The sequence below is a fragment of the Dermacentor variabilis genome, chromosome 3 (genome assembly GCF_050947875.1).
Source record: "Dermacentor variabilis isolate Ectoservices chromosome 3, ASM5094787v1, whole genome shotgun sequence".
Lineage (NCBI taxonomy): Eukaryota > Metazoa > Arthropoda > Arachnida > Ixodida > Ixodidae > Dermacentor > Dermacentor variabilis.
In genome coordinates, this window is record NC_134570.1 from 218315439 (window position 1) to 218336172 (window position 20734).

The following is a 20734-nucleotide window of genomic DNA, read 5'->3' on the forward strand; positions in this document are numbered from 1 at the left end:
AGAGAGCACCTAACTGGCCTCTCTGGGAGACGTGCTTGTTAGATAAGCGAAGTCAATGCATTCTATGCAGCCAAATGTGCGCCGAGCAGACAGTAGGCAAAGCTCTGCTAAAACTGTCTAATATTTGTAGGTTTCGCTTGGTCTGAAACTAGACACATGGCACAACTCTCGGATAGCTTTATTCCATGCGTGCACTACAGTTGCAACGTACTGTTTGGAGCTTTCTCTTGGTCTTGAAATGAGACGCGTCGCACAATTCTCGGATAGCTTCCTTCCCTGCGTGCACTGTGGCTGCAACACACTGTTTGGAGCTTTCGCTGTATCTGAAACTGAGATATGTCGCTCAACTCTCGGATAGCTTTCTTCCAAGAGTGCACAATGGCTGCAACATACTGTTCGGAGCTTTCGCTTGATCTGAAACTGAGACGTGTTACACAACTCTCGGATATCTTTCTTCCATGCATGCGCTTTGGCTGCAACGTACTGTTTGGAGCTTTCGCTTGGTCTGAAATTCAGACGTATTGCGCAACTCTCGGATATCTTTCTTCCATGCGTGCACTATGGCTGCAACGTACTGTTTGGAGTTTCGCTTTATCTGAAACTGACAAGCATCGCGAAACTCTCGGATAGCTTTCTTCCATGCGTGTACTATGGCTGCAGCATAATAGGGAGCTTTAGCAGATCGTTTGCGATCCGCTCCGCTGAGACCGGCGTATCAAAACAATTTGTACATAGGCACTCAGCAGAACGTTACCGGGAAGAATGACGCATCTGCGCGCAACGCTCATTGCAGCAGCGGAACCTAGAGTGCTGCCCACGTTCCATGAGGAGCGTGATTTTTCGGAGCATCAGGGTGCGTTTAATTGCTGTCTTTGTCATTTTACAGACCTGCAGAGAGCACCTAACTGGCCTCTCTGGGAGACGTGCTTGTTAGATAAGCGAAGTCAATGCATTCTATGCAGCCAAATGTGCGCCGAGCAGACAGTAGGCAAAGCTCTGCTAAAACTGTCTAATATTTGTAGGTTTCGCTTGGTCTGAAACTAGACACATGGCACAACTCTCGGATAGCTTTATTCCATGCGTGCACTACAGTTGCAACGTACTGTTTGGAGCTTTCTCTTGGTCTTGAAATGAGACGCGTCGCACAATTCTCGGATAGCTTCCTTCCCTGCGTGCACTGTGGCTGCAACACACTGTTTGGAGCTTTCGCTGTATCTGAAACTGAGATATGTCGCTCAACTCTCGGATAGCTTTCTTCCAAGAGTGCACAATGACTGCCACATACTGTTTGGAGCTTTCGCTTGACCTGAAACTGAGACGTGTCGCACAAATCTCGGGTATCTTTCTTCCATGCGTGCACTGTAGCTGCAACATACTGTTTGGAGCTTTCGCTTGACCTGAAACTGAGACTTGTCGCAAAACTCTCGGACACTTTCCTACTATGCGTGCACTATGGCAGCACCGTACTGTTTGGTGCTTCTGCTTGATCTCAAACTTAGACGCGTCACACAACTCTGCGATAGTTTCTTCCATGCGTGCACTATGACTGCAGCGCACTGTATGGAGCTTTCGCTTTGTCTGAGACTGGGACGCATCGCACAACTCTCGGATAGCTTTCTTCCAGGTTGCCACTATGGCAGCTACGTATGGCTTGGAGCTTTCGTTCGATCTGAAACTGAGACGCGTTGCACAAGTTGCGTTAGCTTCTTTACCTGTGCGGGTTACCTGCTCCGTATGGGGTTTGATGTTCCGCTGGATCTGAAACTGAGACGCGTCGCTCAACTCTCGGATAGCTTTCTTCCCGGCGCGCTATGGCAGCGGCGTGCGGTTTGGAGTTTTCGTTTGATCTGAAACTGAGACGCGTTGCACAACTCTCATTAGCTTTCTTTCCTGCTTGCGCTATGGCCGCTAAGTACGGTTTCGAGCTTTCGCTCGATGTAAAACATAGACGCGTCGCACAACTCTCCGAAGCAGGGTTTGTACGAAGCTAGTCTCTCTTAAAGAGTGCTTGTCTTCGTCTTTCTTTGGTTTTCTCTGTCTATGTACGCGCTGTAAGTGACGTTTGCACCACAACTCTCGTTTGCTTTCTTCTCCGTGCGTGCTGTTGTTGCTACGTACGTGTTGGAGTTTGTGTTGCACCTGAAACTAAGACGTGTCGTAGAGCTGTCGGATTACTTTCTTTGTTGTTCGCGATGGCTGGAACGGGAGGAAGCGGTCCTTTTGCCCTGCTTCTCCTGGAGTGTATATTTGAGAATTCAGCCCAGTTGCTCCTAGAGCAGAGCAGCTGCGGGAAAGGGTGGTTTGATGATTTCAAAGCTGTGCTGGTGCCTGAGCGTGAGCCTTTAGCAAGGATTCCTGCTGCATAGGCTCGCGCTATCGTGACGCGCGCAAACAATCAGATCCGTTTCGCTTCCGCCGGGGAAGTATTGAGCCGGATAAGGTCCGGGCGCGCGGCGCCGGCTTCGTTTCCGTCCATGTCAATGTGGGAAAACCCATGTAATGACCATGCGTTGTGCGTTCACCTAGGAATGTGCAGCGTTTGAGTACCTCGGACGAGATTTCGCCCATGAAAGTGCTCCCCGTCGGCGCACCGATCCAGCTGTCAATTGGACAACACCACCAATTGGCAATTGGACAGTAACGAGAAGAAGATTCCGAGCTGATGTAGCGGCAGGCCAAGCAATTCGGCACCGCTACCTGTGGGTCATTTAACCGTCACGAAGATCAGGTGAACGCAGGGAAGCTGCGCTTACCCCTTTTTCCGTTAAAGGAAGGACTGGTGATCTTTGTTTCCGGCGGGCGCTATGGCTGCTATGTTCGGCTTGGAGCTTTCGCTGGATCTGAAACTGAGGCGCCTCGCACAACACTACAGGGCGCTCTTTTTCTGCTGCGTGCGATGGCTGCAACGGGATGAAGAGGCTGCTTTGCCTTGTTTCGCATAGGGAATTACTTGGGGCTTTCGCTGCGCGTATTGCAGGCTTTTCTGAAGCGCGTCGCAAAAAAACCCCCTGCGCTTTTTTTATCGCTACGCACGCGTTCCCTGGCGCAATCGCGCAGCGCGCCAGCGCGGTTTTACAGCTGCCTACAAATTATTCCTACCTGCACAATAAGTGTGCTTATTCTTGTTTGTCACCAAGCGCTGCAGCCTAAGCACTCTCAGAGCTTTCAGTCGTAACGGCTGCATATGTCTTAAATTTGCATTGAATGCGCTGGAATGTTGCAGTAAATGCGTATTGTAGTGAAACCGAGGTATTTCTCGGCTGGAGAGCGTCGCGGTGGGAGCAGCGTGAAATATCTGAACCCAGCCGATGCAACATTAGAGTACCTCCGAGAAGAGCCCTTTTCGAAAAGGTAAATAAAAGGAGACAACGAGGATATCTCGCTGCAGGGGTAGTCAAGCAGCTGCACGAGCTCATTGACGAACATCCACCACTTCGTGGCGATAACGATATACCCGACGCGAAGCAGCAAAAACCACTTTGCCCCTTCGCAGCCGTCATGAGCTGCGAGAAAAGCTATCCGAGTACGAGTTGTGCGACGCGTATCAGTTTCAGATCCAGCGAAATCTTCAACCTGTACGTAGCACCCATAGCGCGAGCAGCGAACAAAGGTATCCGAGACTTGTGCCAGGCCTCTCAGTTCCAGATCTACGGAAAGCTTGAACCTGGGCCGATATTCTGAAACATTCGCCTTCGGTGAAACTATCGCCTTGGCAAGGCCTCCGCGCTGGTATTGCGGTTTTAGCAAAACCGGAAAATAAACAGCGCCATCTAGTATTTCCCGCCTATGTCATTTTAACGTCATGGTGTCGATGGGTGCTCTCGACATATATTGAATAAACGAATTGGCGTTAGGTTGGTGGTGCAATGTAGTGGAAATAAGAAAGGTGGTAGTGTATAGTAGCCTTTTTGGTAAGCGTCGCACACGCGTTCTTTGACGGCGATATTTCTTGATTCATTTATTACAAAACATTTCACACTTTCTTATTCAATTTATTTTACCTGAAGTGGCCGTAACCAACCGTAGTCAGTGCGCAGAACACGTACTGCAGCTACTACAACCGAAAACAACCCACCCGGGCCGCTCTGCGCTCGCGCGGCGCGCTCTCTCATGCGATGTGAAGCGTTCGACAGCACGTGTTGGTAGTGCCCGCTGAAGTCATGAGTGAGCAGTCGCTTGATTTATTGAACGTGACTATCACGACGGCGAAATTATCGCGGAAGGCGAACGTTTCAGACTACAAACCCTGTACGTAGTACAGCGGTTGTAGCCTGACACAAAAAAATTGTAGTTGTAGCCTGAGTGACTACAACTACAAATTACAAAAAACTCAACTACAAAAAAAGTTGTTGTCTGAGCGACAAAAAATTTGCGAGAATAGTGCGAGGCGTCTCAGATTCAGATAGAGCGAAAGCTTCAGCTTGTATGTAGCACCCGTACTGGGAGCAGGGACAAAAACGTATGCGAGAGTAGTGCGAGGGGTCTCAGATTTAGTTACAGCAAAAGCTTCAGCTTGTATGTAGCACCCATACAGGGAGCAGGGACAAAAACTATGCGAGAGTTGTGGGAGGCGTCTCAGATTCAGATAGACCGAGAGCTTCAGCTTGTATGTACCACCCATATTGGGAGCAGGGAGAAAAACTATGCGAGAGTAGTGCGAGGCGTCTCAGATTCAGATAGAGCAAAAGCTTCAGCTTGTATGTAGCACCCATACTGGGAGCAGGGACAAAAACTATGCGGGAGTAGTGCGAGACGTCTCAGACTCAGATAGAGCGAAAGCTTCAGCGTGTATGTAGCACCCATACTGGGAGCAGGGACAAAAACTTTGCGAGTGTAGTGCGAGGCGTCTCAGATTCAGATAGAGCGAAAGCTTCAGCTTGTATGTAGCACCCATACTGGGAGCAGGGACAAAAACTATGCGAGAGTTGTGGGAGGCGTCTCAGACTCAAATACAGCGAAAGCTTCGACTTGTACGTAGCACGCAACGCGTGAGCAGCGAGAAAAGCTATCCGTGAGTTGTTCCAGGCGTCTGAGATTCAGATCCAGCGAAACCTTCAGCTTGTACGTAGCACCCATATCGCGAAGAGGGAAAAAAGCTATCCGAGAACTGTGCCAGGCGTCTGAGATTCAGATCCAGTGAAAGTTTCAACCTGTACGTAGCCGCCATATTAGGAACAGCGACAGAAACTAGGCCAGAGTTGTGCGAGGCGTCTCAGTTTCAGATCCAGCAAAAGCTTCAACCTGTATGTAGCACCCATATCGCGAGCAGCGAGAAGAGCTCTCCGAACGTTGTGCCAGGTGTCTGAGATTCATCTCATCTCATCATCAGCCTGGCTCCGCTTACTGCAGGGTAAAGGCCTCTCCCAGGCTTCTCCAACTACCCCGTTCATGTGCTAATTGTGGCCATTTTGTCCCTGGAAACTTCCTAATCTCAGCCGCCCAGCTAAATAAAAGCCGCCCCTTGGTACGCTTCCATTTTCTTGGAATACATTGCGTAACCATTACTGACCAACGATTATCTTCCCTCTTCACTACATGCCCGGCCCATGCCAATTTCTTTTTCTTGATTTCAACTATGATGTCATTAACTCGCGTTTGTTCCCTCACCCTATCTGCTCTCTTCTTATCCCTTGACATTGCACCCATCATTCTTCTTTCCATAGCCCGTTGCGTCGTCCTGAATTTAAGTAGAACCATTTTCGTAAAGATCCAGGTTTCTGGCCGGTAGCTAAGTCCTGGTAAGACACAGCTGCTATACAATTTTCTCTTGAGGGATAATGGCAACCTGCTGCTCATGATCCGAGAATGCCTGCCAAACGCACCCCAGGCCATTCTTATTCTTCTGATTATTTTGGTCTCATGATCCGGATCCGCGGTCACTACCTGTCCTAAGCAGATGTCTTCCCTCGCCACTTCCAGTGCCACTCTACCTAGAGTAAACTGCTGTTCTCTTCCGAGACTGTTACACATTATTTAATTTTCTGCAGATTAGTTTTAGACCTACCCTTCTGCTTTGCCTGTCCATGTCAATGAGCACGCATTGCAATCGGTCCCCTGGGTTTCTAAGCAAGGCAACATCATCAGCGGATCGCAATTTACTAAGGTATTCTCCCTTAACTCTTATCCCCAATTCTTCCCAATCCAAGTCTCTGAATACCTCCTGCAAACACGTTGTGAATAGCACTGTAGAGATCGTATCTCCATGACTGACGCCTTTCTTTATTGGAATTTTGTTGCTTTCTTTATGGAGTACTACGGTGGCTGTGGAGCCGCTATAGATATCTTTCAGTATTTTTACCTACCGCTCGTCTACACCCTGCTTCCACAATGCCTGCACGACTGCTGAGGCTTCGACTGAATCAAGCGCTTTCTCATAATCAATGACAGCTATATAGAAGGATCGGTTATATGCGGTACATTTCTCAATCGCCTGATTGATAGTGTGAATTTCGTCTAATGTTGAGTATCTTTTTACGAAATCCTGCCTGGTCCTTTGGTTGACAGAATTCTAATGTGTTCCTGATCTATTTGCGATTAGCTTAGTAAATACTTTGTAGACAACGGACAGTAAGCTGATCGGTCTATAAGTTTTCGAGTCTTTGGTGTCCGCTTTCTTATGGATTAAGGTTATGTTGGCGTTCGTGTAGTTTTTCTAGAACAATCTGCCCACCATCCTTCAACAAATCTGCTGTAACCTGATCCTCACCAGCTGCCTTCCCTCTTTAAATAGCTCCCAAGGCTTTCTTTACTTCTCCCGGCCTTACTTTTGGGATGTAAATTTACTCTAGACAATTCCCTCTTTCATTATGTTCGTGGGTGCCACTGGTACTGTATAAATCTCCACAGAACTCCTCAGCCACTTGAACTATCTCATGCATGTTAGTAATGATATCGTCGGCTTTGTCTCTTAACGCATACACATGATTCTTGCGTATTCCTAGTTTCTTCTGCACTGCTTTTAGGCTTCCTCCGTTCCTGAGAGCATGTTCAATTCTATCCATACTATAGTTCCTTATGTCAGCTATCTGACGCTTGTTAAATAACTTGGTTACTTGGAAAGTTATGCCAGTTTTATTCTAGCTGTAGGGTTAGAGGCTTTCATATATTGGCGTTTCTTAATCAGATCTTCCGTCTCCTGTGATAGCTTACCGGTATCCTGTCTAGCGGAGTCACCACTACTTCTATTGTACACTCCTTAACGATGCCCATAAGATTGTCGTTCATTGCTTAAGACTAAGGTCCTCTTCTTCCTGAGTTAAAGCCGAATACTTGTTCTGTAGCTGGATCCGGAATTCCTCTATTTTCTCTCTTACCGCTAACTCATTGATCAGCTTATTATGTACCAGTTTCTTTCGTTCTGTCCTCAAGTCTAGGCAAATTCGAAATCTCATCCTCCTATAGTCACTGCAGCGCACCTTGCTGAGCACGTGCACATCTAGTATGATGCCAGGGTGTGCGCAGACCATGAGGTCTATTTCATTTCTAGTCTCGCCATTCCGGCTCTTCCTCGTCCACTTTCGGTTATGCTGCTTAGGGAAGAAGGTATTGATTATCCGCCAATTATTCCGTTCTGCAAAATCTACTAATAACTCGCCCCTGCTATTCCTATAACCTATGCGATATTCCCTCACTGACTTGTCTCCAGGCTGCTCCTCGCCTATCTTGGCATTGAAGTCGCCCATCATGATAGTGTATTTTGTTTTGACTTTAACCATCGCAGATTCCACGTCTTCAAAGAAGCTTTCAACTTCCGGGTGATCGTGACTGAATGTAGGTGCGTATACCTGTACGACCTTCAATTTGTATCTCTTAATAAGTTTCACAACAAGACCTGCCACCCTCTCGTTAATGCTATAGAATTCCGGCATGTTACCAGCTATATATCCATAATTATCGGGAATCCCACTCCCAGTTCTCGTCTCTCCGCTAAGCCCCGGTAGCACAGGACGTGCCCGCTTTTTAGCTATGTATATGCTTGTTTTGTCTTCCTAACTTCGCTGAGCCCTATAATATCCAGTTTCATCATCATCATCATCATCATCATCATCATCGTCATCCTGGTTAAGCCCACTGCAGGGAATATGCCTCTCCCATACTTCTCCAACTACCCCGGTCATGTCCAAATTGTGGCCATGTCGTCCCAGCAAACTTCTTAATCTCATCCGCCCACCTAACATTCTGCTGCCCCCTGCTACGCTTCCCTTCCCTTGGAATCCAGTCCGTCACCCTTAATGACCATCGGTTATGTTCCCTCCTCATTACATGTCCGGCCAATGCCCATTGCTTTTTCTTGATTTCAACTAAGATGTAATTAACTCGCGTTTGTTCCCTAACTCAATCTGCTCTTTTTTTATCCCTTAACGTCAAACCCATAATTCTTCTTTCCATAGCTCGTTGCGCCGTCCTCAATTTAAGTGGAACCCTTTTCGTAAGCCTGCAGGTTTATGCCCCGTAGGTGAGTACTGGTAAGACACAGGTATTATACACTTTTCTCTTGAGGGATAATGGCAACCTGCTGTTCATGATCTGAGAATGCCTGCCAGACGCCCCCCCCCCCCCCAGCCCATTCTTATCCTTCTGATTATTTCCGTCTCATGATCCGGATCCGCCGTCACTACCTGCCCTAAGTAGATGTATTCCCTTACCACTTCCAGTGCCTCGCTACCTATTGTAAATTGCTGTTCTCTTCCGAGACTGTTCAACATTACTTCAGTTTTCTGCAGATTAATTTTTAGACCCACTCTTCTGCTTTGACTCTCCAGGTCAGTGAGCATGCATTGCAATTGGTCCCCTGAGTTACTAAGCAAGGCAATATCATCAGCGAATCGCAAGTTACTAAGGTATTCTCCGTTAACTCTTATCCCCAATTCTTTCCAATCCAAGTCTCTGAATACCTCCTGTAAACACGCTGTGAATAGCATTGGAGAGATCTTATCTCCCTGCCTGACGCCTTTCTTTATTGGGATTTTGCTGCTTTCTTTATGGAGGACTACGGTGTCTGTGGAGCCGCTATAGATATCTTTCAACATTTTTACATACGGCTAGTCTACACCCTGATTCTGTAATGCCTGCACGACTGCTGAGGTTTCGACTGAATCAAACGCTTTCTCATAATCAATGACAGCTATATAAAAGCATCGGTTATATTCCGCCCACTTCTCAATCGCCTAATTAATAGTGTGAATTTGGTCTAATCTTGAATATCTTTTTACGAAATCCTGCCTGGTCCTTTGGTTGACAGAATTCTAAGGTGTTCCTGATTCTATTTGCGATTACCTTAGTAAATACTTTGTAGACAACGGACAGTAAGCTGATCGGTCTATAATTTTTCAAGTCCTTGGCGTCCCCTTTCTTATGGATTAAGGTTATGTTGGCGTTCTTCTAGTTTTTTTAGAACAATCTGCCCACCATCCTTCAACAAATCTGCTGTAACCTGATCCTCCCCAGCTGCCTTCCCCCTTTTTATAGCTCCCAAGGCTTTCTTTACTTCTGCCGGCGTTACTTGTGGAATCTCGAATTTCTCTAGACTATTCTCTCTTCCATTATCTTCATGGGTGCCACTGGTACTGTATAAATCTCTATAGATTTAAACTCCTCAGTCACATTAAACTCCTCAGACACTTGAAGTGTCTCACGCATATTAGTAATGATATTGCCGGCTTTGTCTCTTAACGCATAGATCTGATTCGTGCCAATTCCTAGTTTCTTTCTCACTGCTTTTAGGCTTCCTCCGTTCCTGAGAGCAGGTTCAATTCTATCTATATTATAGTTCCTTATGTCAGCTGTCTTACGCTTGTTGATTAACTTCGAAAGTTCTGCCAGTTCTATGCCAGCTGTAGGGTTAGAGGCTTTCATACATTGGCGTTTCGTGATGAGATCTTTCGTCTCCTGCGATAGCTTACTGGTATCCTGTCTAACGGAGTTACCACCGACTGCTGTTGCACACTCCTTAATGATGCCCATAGGATTGTCGTTCATTGTTTCAATACTAAGGTCCGCTTCCTGAGTTAAAGCCGAATACCTGTTCTGTAGCTTGATCCGGAATTCCTATATTTTCCCTCTTACCGCTAACTCATTGATTGGCTTCTTATGTACCAGTTTCTTCCGTTCCCGCTTATTTACCTATTTTCCTTCTTATTTATATCCCATTTACTGCCCTCTAATTCTTATTATAGCACTGATAGACTCGCCTCACTGTATAACGTTCTAGCGTTAAACGTGTCCAGGTTCTGATTCCAATGGCGGCCTGATCGGACCCAGAGATGCTTAGCCCCCGTCGCCGATTGCACGTCTTCATAGAAGCTCTCGACTTCTGGTCATCATGGCTGGATGTAGGGGCGTAGGCTTGTACGACCTTCAATTTGTACCGCTTATTAGGTTTCACAACAAGACGTGCCACCCTCTCGTTATGCTATAGATTTCCTGTATGCTACCAGCTATATCCTTATTAATCAGGAATCCGACTCCTGGTTCTCGTCTCTCCGCCAAGCCCCGGTAGCACTGGACGTGCCCACTTTTCAGCACTGTATATGCTTCTTTCGTCCTCCTAACTTCACTGAGCCCCATTATATCGCAATTACTGCCCTCTAATTCCTCCAATAGCACTGCTAGACTCGCCTCATTAGATAACGTTTTAGCGTTGAACGTTGCCAGGTTCAGATTCCAAAGGTGGCCTGTCCGGAGCCAGGGATTCTTAGCACCCTCTGCTGCGTCGCAGGTCTGACCGCCGCCGTGGTCAGTTGCTCCTCAGCTGCTGGGGTCTGAGGGCCGGGGGTTTTATTGTTGCATTCATTTTAGTAGGTTGTGACCAAATGTTGCACCAGGGTGGCCAATCCTGCTCTGGTGAGAGAGTGCGTTGCCGGTTCTGGTCGCCGGAATCAGGCCGCACTCCAGGCCTGTTTATGCAATTTCATCAACACGCTGATTTTTTTTAATCCGGTGGCACCGTGATTCGAACTCCGGTCCTCTTGCACGCGAGGTGGATGCTCTGACTCTACGCCACCGTTGAATTGCCTGAGATTCACATCCAGCGAAAGCTTCTAACTGTACGTAGCACCAATGTCGCGAGTCGCGAAAAAAGCTATCGGAGTGTTTTGCCAGGCGTCTGAGATTCATATTCACACGTGCACTTGCCTATCCTTATGGATCGACCACGTTTCACCGCCTAGAAAATGTTATCGCACAGCGCAGGACGCGCCTGCATGTATCGGAAGTTTCTGGAATGTTATCGATGGTTCAATCCGATATCTGTCACCGAACCTTGCGTAATCTGATTGCAGGTATGCGCGAAGCGAATAGTTTAGAACTTTGTGGAAGACAAGCGGGTCCCAAGGATTACTCTGGAACATTCGATGACTGATTTATAAAAGCCGACGCGCTTGACCTGCTGATCAGATTTTCGAGAATCGGTGGCTGTGTTCGCCGTTTTCGTTGAGTGCAGCCTCTTTTTCTGGGCATACGTTCGCCCAATAAAGCTAGTTTTGCCATTCACAGTTTTGTTGCTGTGGCCTCAACCGTCACTACCACGTGACAATATACAGCGAACGCTTCAATCCTTACGTAGCACCCATGTCGCGAGGGGCGATAAACGCTATCGGAGTGTTGCTCCAGGCGTCTCAGACTTAGATCCAGCGAAAGATTCAACACTTACGTAGCAGCCAAAGCGGCCATAGCACGCGCAGCGAAAAAAGCTGTCCAAGTCTTGTGTGACGCGTCACAAACGCGCACGCACGCGCAGCGAATTATTGCCAAAGACATAACAAACGGTATCCGGCGCGAAGCAAGGCTGCGCAATCGCTTTTGTCCCGTAGCAGCCAGCGCGCAGAATAATGTTCAGCAACGCGTCCCAAAATCTAGAAAACGACGCTAAAGCTGCTGGCGATGCAGCATCTTTAAGGTAATATCTGGCGGGGAGAGGGTGTGCATGCGTTGTGATCCTGGTGTGGTAACTGTGCCCCTCGGAAACGATGTCCTGGCGTTGGCTGTATTTGACGGTGATGTTTCCTGTCAAATTTGGCAGGTGTTTTGGCAAAATTGACCCAAAATCTGGCAACAGACTTCTACCACACCATTCAGAACTCTGCTTGTTTAAGAACCCCAGGTGTTCCAAATTTCCGGGGGTACTCCACTACAGCGTGCCTCATAATAAGATCGGAGTTTTCACACGTAACACCCCATAATACTTTCCCACATGTCTTCCGTAAAGTGCTACACAATTCGCGTCGCTCACACAGCCAGATTACCGAAGGTTCGGTGACAATAGACAGCAGAGAACGGATAGAACCATCGATAACAATCAAGAAACTTCCGATACATGCACGCGCATCCTGCGCTGACCGATAACGTTTAACCTTTGTTAGCCGGTGAAAAGCTGTCGCCCAAGAAAGATAAACAATTACATGTTTCAATGTCCCCTCCTAAAAAGCGTCGTCCAAAAGCTACAAACATAACAGGAAAGCGAAAAAAAGCACACCTAGCAAAGAAAAATTATCAAACAAGCAGTCTCAAAGTTTGTCAGCGCTGGTGAAAGGCTTAAGCCGCAGAAGGTGACTATTTCAGATCGTCAGCGGCGCCGCTTTCATATCGATATGCTGCCTGGTACGAATTAGTCGGGTAATCTTGTATGGTTTGAAGTAGCGTAGCAGACGTTTCTCGCTAAGACCTCCTCATCCTGTTGGCGTCAAACCAAAACACGGTCACTGGGATAGTGCTCCACGTATCTTCCTCGGAGATTTAGTGCAGGCATCCGGTCCTCTGCTGATTTTGGATGGGCAGGTGGGCGAGCTGTCGGGATTTTTCGGCGCGCTGAAGATAGGCGGTGACGTCGAAATTCTCTTCGCCGGTAACATGCGGCAGCATGGCGTCGAGAGTCGTCGGGTGTATGGAACTTGAATGGTGTGATCAGCGTTATTTCTTGCACGGTCATGTGAAAGCAAAGGTTACGTACGGCAAGGCGGCAGCGCACGTCTTGTGTTCGAGGCCGACGTGCATTGCCAAGATATCGGCGAGATTCTTGTTTAGCCTCTCCGTAAGACCATTCGTCCGTGGGTGGTAGCCAGTTGTCCTCCTGTGGCTTGTCCGGCTGTCGTGCAGAATCGCTTGCGTGAGCTGCACAGTAAAAGCCGTTGCTCTGTCGGTGATTGGCATTTCCGGGGCATGATGCCATTGCGGTACATTCTCGAAGAAGAATTTGGATAGATTGAGCATTTTGGAGGAAGTTGGAGATTAAGAATTTGGACACTTCGGCCGCACTGCACTTAGGCAGGGCTTTCGTTTCGCTGCCACGAAAAAGGTAGTCGGTTGACACAACGTCCACTTATTTCCGTGTGTTGACGTTGAAAATGAGTTCAGTGAGTCCATCGGAATTTGTTGGAGTGGTTGGCAAGGCTTAAGTTCAGCTGTAGCAGTCCCGATAGCCTTGTTGTGAATGTCTTGCGTCGCTGACAGTATCGACATGTCTTAACGTAACTGGTTACGGCGGTGGCGAGGCGCGGCCAGCAGTACTTTTACCTTTGCGAGTGTGCGGGAAAATCCGACGCGCCCGGCTGTCCGATCATTTTGCAGGGTGTGCAAGATTTTGGCCGCAGTGCTACGGGCACAAGCAAAAGGTAGTTTGAAGCGGACAGGAGAGAAGTTCTTCCTTATTAGGACGTCAGTTTGTAGAGAAAACGAAGACAAAGCTTGCCCAAATGTCTAGGGTCGACGTCGGTGGTGCCTTCCAAATGCTGATCGAAGCTTTCTAGCTCCGGTTCTGCTCGTTGTTGTGCAGTGAATTTTTCCTTGGTTATTTTTCCTAGGAAGGTCGCCCTTTTCGCCGTCTTGCGGTAGCGGGTCAATGGGGAGCGGGATAGGCAGTCGGCACGAGAATGCTTGCACCCGGATTTGTAGGTGATGGTGATGCTAAATTCCTGGAGTGTGAGACTCGAACGTGTGGGGCATTAGGGCCCATTAGGTTTGCCAGCCAGCACAAGGTATGGTCGTCAATTACGACTTTGAAAGGCCTGCCGTAAAGGTAAAGACGGAATTGCGTGATAGCCCAAATTATAGCAAGGCATTCCTTTTCTGTCGTAAAATAATTGGCATCGGTTTTCGACAGCGGCCAACTAGCTTAAGCAATCACCCTTTGAAATCCATCTTTCCTCTGGACTAGGACGGCGCCGAGGCCTAGTCTACTTGCGTCGCTGTGGATCTCGTTGTCGGCGTTTTCATCGAAATCAGTGAGTATTGGTGGTGACTGCGGCATCGCTTAAGCTCTTCGAATGCCTATATTTACGGCGTTTCGCACCTGAACTCGACGTCTGACTTTTCCAGAATGATTAATGGCTCGGCGATGGGTGAAATGTTCTGGACGAAGCGCCTGTAGAGGCATACAAGCGAGAAAAAAATGCGCAAATTCAGCGATGGCTGTCGTGTTCTGCGCTGTTGATGTGGGCCAAGAACAGAAGCTCGTTATAAGCGAAGCGGCCCTTTTCTTGCTTCTGAGTGAGCTCTGATGACTTGATGGCCTCTAGTACTGCTCCAAGCTGCTTAAGGTGATCGTTGAGATTACCGGCCAAGACGACAACGTCATCTAAGGTGACGAGACACGTCTGCCACTTCGACCCGGCTAACACCGTGTCCACCACACGCTGAAACGTTGCAGGTGCCTAGCGCAGTCCGAATGGCATGAGCTTGAACTAATTCGCAGAAGCCGTCTGGCGTGACAAAGGCGGTCTTCTAGCGATCTCTATCGTCAACTTCAATTTGCCAGTAGCCAGTCTTGAGACCCATCGACGAGAAAAGCTTAGCCTTGCAGAGCCGATGCATTGCGCCGTCTATGTGTGGGAGGGGGTATACATTCTGCTTTTTGATCTTGTTCAACAGACGATAATCGATGCAGAAATGCAGGGTTACGTTATATTTATTTAACGAGACTACAGGAGATGCCCAGGGCTTTTCGACAACTGGATGATGTCGCGCACTGTTTCATCGACTTATTGCATTATGAGTTAATATTCTCGCTTCGAAACTCGTTAAACATTCTGGCGAAGTTCAGTAGATTCTGCGGTTATTATTAAACTCATTAAACAATCTGGTGGGGAAATTCAGTAGATTATGCGGTTATTATGCGATGTCTTGCAACTGGTATTTGTCGAACACACGATGACGTGCTAAAGCAGCCTTTGTATAGTCGCAGGAGAACTTACGCTGTTGCTTACTTACGGGAACACTTGAATTTATGCCAAAGACTGGTTTTCAAACTTTGACCGCCGAGGTAGGTCCGACAGAATCCGAGAGGAAAAACGCCTTTCTGGTTTTCCCAATTTCCTTGATATATGCGATAGTCGTGCTCTTGTTTATGTGCTTGAATAACCTGGCTCAAATTCGTCGGCATCACTTCCGCTTTTCCCCCTTGCAGTCAAGCGATGCCTCTTGTGACGAAAATTTCAAGGTGGAGCAGTAAACGTTCACCATCGATGACGCTTCTGCACATGCGGGTGTTTCGGTGCCGACGGAAATAACTATCCTCGAGCGAGGCTGGATGCTGACTTGGTTTTAATGTACTCTGGAGGCACGCTGACTGGAAGTCCTCTCTGGCGGTATCACTTGGTCTGTCGACAGCGTTAGCCGCTTCGACTTTACGTCAAGGATTGCGCCGTTTTGATTCAGAAAGTCCATGCCGAGAATCACGTTGCGTGAGCACTCTTGAAGGATAACGAAGGTCACAGTGTAAGAACGGTCATGCACTGTAACTCTTGCTGTCCAGCTTCAAGTCGGCGGTATAAGAATTCCTCTAGCTGTTGAAATGTCTTGGTTTTCCTCAACTTTACGGCGAACGGTCCACTGATGATGGAATAGTCGGCTCTTATGTCTACTAGAGAGGTGACGGTGTGGCCCTCAAGAAGCACGTCGAGGTCGGTGGTTCCTTGTCTTGCGTTACGGTTAGGTCGCGGCGTCCGATGACGGCTGCGTCGAATTGTCCAGTTGTGTCGCTCTCGTCGTCATGTTTTGTCGGCGGCGTACTAGTGGATGCGAGGCATCGTCTTGCTGTTGGCGTGTAATTACTACGTCGTCGAGTAGGATGTGAAAGTGTCGTCGCTGGCCGTGGAGAATGTATGGCCTTTTGAGGAAGAGCAACCGCATCTGCATCGCTTGATACTGTGGGATGTCGTGTCTGCCGAAGGACGAATCCCAACATAAAAACGTAACGACTCTTTAATCGAATAACTATGGCAGCGGACTGACATACCAACGCCACGTTCGTCCCAGTAGCGGAAGGTAGAAAGCGGTCCTTCTCAGCCAGGCAACCTGTTTTTATAGCCACCGTCAGTAGCGCCCTGGTGACGGAAAACAGGAAAGACGTCGTGGACTTCACTTTGTTGCACCGATGTAGTCGACGACACCACGAAGCCGTTCACCTTGATGTGTGCGCGGTACCTTGACGGCTAGCGCTCGCAGTCCCAAGTCATGGCATGGGCATCGCTGGTAGACATGGCCGGCTTCACCTCAGTGTGAGCAGAGCGGGCGGTGGTCGGGGACGCGCCAAATGTGCGTCTTCCTCGGAATGTTGCGCTGACTTACAGGGGGGCGGGGTGGCGGAGTCTGGCGACAAAATTACGGCGCTATAGCGGCATTGCGGCTTCGAAGAGAGCGTGAGGGGCAACCTGGCGGCGGGTGATGGCGGCATGGGTCATTGTTTCCGTCTGAGACTTTGACGGTTCAGGATGTCTGAGTGACTGCCGGATCTCCTCTCCGACCATGCCAGCAATCGAACTCACTTGGGGCTGCGAGCTGGGAACATCTTTCTTAGTTGGTGCCCTTATAGTCTACCGCAGGTCACTGGAGCAAGTCTGCACTGTCTGGCTTCGAGCGGCGATCGTAATGTCTTGTACGTCTTTATAGCGTCTTCTCAGTCGTCCGAGCGTTCGTCAAAAATTCTGCTACAGTTTTGGACGGATAGCGCATTAGTCCGGCAAAGAGTTCTTACTTGACCCAGGCATGAAGAAGCGAATTTTCTTTTCTTCAGGCATATTCGGGTCGGCATGACGGAAAAGTCGGGTCATTTCTTCCGTAAAAACGGTAATGGTCTCGTTGGGCAGCTGCACTCGTGCTTGCAGTAGATGTTTGGTCCTTTCTTTTATGACGACTCTTCTGAATGTCTTTAGGAACTCGCTGCACACCAGGTCCCATGTAATTAAGGAACGCTCTCGATTTTCGAACAACTTTCTGACTGTTTCTTTCAGGAAAAGGTAGATGTCGCGCAGCTTGTTCTCAGCCTTCCACTTGTAGTTTGACGCTTTCGAATGTCTCAAAGCAGTGTCTTTATCGTCCCATGAAGCTTCGTTGAAAGTAGTGGGCCCACTGGGTTGTCCAAGCACGGTGAGGGGCGCTGGGAGTGCCATTGTGTTTCTGGACTTGGCGATCGACATCTTCCTGGTTGTCTCAAGTAAGAGCCCGCGCTCTTGGGGCAAGTTCTTTTAGCCTGCGGCTTGCTCGATAGTTCGGGGCGACGCTCGTGTTGTTTTCGGGGAGTGGGTTTGACGGGGGCGTCATGGTACATGAACGCAAAAGCACCTCAACGGAATGTCACTCTGTAGTGACGGTCAAACGCATATTAGTAGCAAAATTGTGAATGACGAAACTAACTCTTTATTGGGTGAACTTGCGCCCCTAAAACCAAGTGACATTCAGCGCACATCCATAGCGGCGAACAAAGTCACCAGGGTAAGCGGGTCGGCTGTAATAGATGAGTCATGGAAGGTTGCAGAATAATCGCTGGCGCCCGCGTCTCTTCCAGAAAGTTCTACACAATTCGCTTCGCGCATACCATCAGAGCATACTAGGTTCTGCGGTGACATACAACAGATAGAACCATCGATAACATTCGAGAAACTTCCGATACGTGCAGGCGCGTCCTGTGCTGAGCGATATTGTTTAACATTTGTTAGCCGGTGAAAAGTCGCTCATCTGAGAAAGGTAAACATGCACGCGCGTGAACATCATTGGAGGTACCACGTAAATACGCAGAGCCATACGTACATCAATATAGACAAAATGAGCAACTGCGCCTAGTTTTTAGGAGTTACACCATAGACACTTCGGTTTGCTACCAATGCTCGATCACAGAAGGTCTATGTTCCTCTTAAACCTGAAGAAATATCAGTCGTAGAGGAAATTTTTATTTGGCAAGAATAAAAGATAAATATGAATAAAGAAATGAAACGGTCACACAAACAGGAAATCTGCAAAGGTTAAGATGATTCCAAGTATTTAAGACAACAGGGGGTTATTAAGATTGCAAGGTCGTGTACAGCAGACAAATATGAGGTATGACGACAAGCACCCGACACTTGTACCTGGAAATAAGAAATTCACGAAGGTGTTGGTTCATCACGCACACGTTGTGACCTTCGATGGTGGTGAGTGATACACAGCGACACATTCACAAGCACGTTTTGAATTACACGAGGCCTTCAAACACTTACAGGAGAGTAATACGAGGTTCGGAAAAGATATGGAAGAAGGGACATACGATGAAGTTATATGAGGTTCAGCGAAGACATACGCAACACATAGAACCAACGATAACATTCGCATAAGTTGTTAATCATGCAGGCGCGTCTTGCGCTGAGCCATAATTTTTCATGAGCGGGTCGAATGTAGATCCTGAGAAAATGATAAATAAGTTCGCAGTGCTAAACTGTTGCCGTTGCGTTAGGTAGTAGTCAAACCGCCGCAGAATATGCTCATTTTAAAGAGATGTTTAAGTGTAAATATCATCTTGGAATGGGAAACGCGGTCAAACGCTATTTCAAAGTCTAGAACGTTGATATCGACCTGGCCAGTATTATCAAAAACTGAAAAGAAATTTCTAGTATTGGCAAGTAACTTGGTCAGTGTTGAAAGGCCATGCCTGAATTCAGGCTGCATGTTGCAGAAAAACTTGTTGCCTTCTAAAACGCCACTTAAACGTTTTAAAAGAAAATGTGCCAATGCCTTGCGAGTTGTGCACAACAAGGACACCGGGTGATAATTTGTTGCTGCGAACTTATCACCGCGTTTATGTATGGGCATAGCTTTACCTATTTTCAGTAGGAATTTACCCTTTTTGTAAATTTTCGCTAAAAGTAATACAATGATAGTTAGCACACCACTCCGCGTTTCTAAACAAAAACGTATTTGCAGTTTCGTTGGGCCCCAAAGATTTCGAAGTGCCTAAATTAATTGATGCTGAAAAAATGCCTTCTTCTATGATTAGTAGCTTGGGAAGTTGTACCGAGATGCGCTGCTGAAATTTTTACTGTTATCGGTACTGCGCAAAAAAAAAACCTGATTAAAAGTATTCACTGCAATGTGTTGCTACAATGGTTGGGCCAATGACCTACTTATCGTACACTCTCAATTCATTAATTGGTCCCTTGTATTGTATCAAGTGAAGCGAACACTTTCTACGATCCGTGGAAAGTTCTCCATTCTCACATTAAAACGTTTATCTGGACATTTTTATTTTCAGTCGAAAATTTGATCCAACCATAGCCAAGATGCTCCTATCTTTCTGATTTTCTGACGATAGCCCTTTCACGCACCGCATTAGATGAAGTATTTGGCGCGTTATCCAGGGGCTTCTAGGTGTCACATTCGGGCAGCACGACAGTGCTTAGCTGCTCCTCTGACAAGATGGCTAGTCGAAGTAGCAAATACAGATGAGCTGCACTGCGCATTTGTAATGCGCATGGTACCCCTTGCGCTGAGTGTGAAAGAGAAAATGTTTATTGGTGTGTATGTATAGGGCAACAAGCAGCTGTGATTAAGCGACTAATACGGGCACAAGGTTCTATGTGTTTATTTATTTTTTGTGTCATATACTCTTTAAATTTGCGATACTTCAAAAATAAAAGTAGTCGTAAGCCACCTAATGTGTTTGTTGCCGTCTCGTCCTTGTATTTTCGCGCTGTGATTTGTCTAGTATGAGTATCCATGAGCCTTAACAAAAAAAGTACTGCTCTGTATGTTTCCTCTGTCCGTCAGTCTTAAATTCCCACTGCTTTATTAATCAAAACTGGCCATAAAGAAATTGGGGCGAAATGCTTTAAAGGCATTATTCAGGAAATCACCTTTCTCCATGCCTTGGTGTATTTCGCAATTTTATTTGAAGGTACAGATTCTTACGAAGAAGCAGTTTCCAGCGTTCCCCTGCTATAGGTCGTTTTCTAATGTTTTATTTTTCAACCGGCGGACACCGGCTTTCTATTGAATGCAACTGTCTGCTGACGAGGCATCCATCCCGTCACGGCACTTCGTGTGGGCCATTTTTGTGATCGATGGATGCAGCACCTGTGGCGGTTGCTTAGTGGCTATGGTGTTGGGCTGCAAGCATGAGGTCGCAGGATTGAATACAGAGCACGGCGGCTGCATTTAGATGGAGGCGAAATTGGAAAACAGGCGAGTACTTGTATTTCAAGGCACGATAAAGAACCCCAGGCGACTCAAATTTTTGGAGTCCTAAACTACAGCGTGCCTCATAATGAGATCGTGGTTTTAGCATGTAAAACCCCATAATTTTTTATGGGTGCCGCATGTACAGAAGCGAAATGCTTTGCGGCTTCGAAAGAGTACGTCTATACTGTTATATAGCTCATAGCGGAGCGCTGGGTGGAAGATGCAAACGCATGCTTTGCATGAGATATATATCCCGCATACTGCGTGAATGCCCGTGGCCGCGTTGATGCACGTCGCACAGCACCTCGGTGGCACA

General features: G+C 47.5%; 1 protein-coding gene across 1 annotated transcript in view; it reads left to right on the forward strand.

Annotated features, from left to right (window-relative positions):
* LOC142575024 (uncharacterized) overlaps positions 1-20734 on the forward strand; it is a 248964-nt gene that overhangs the window by 81983 nt on the left and 146247 nt on the right. The window lies entirely within an intron of this gene.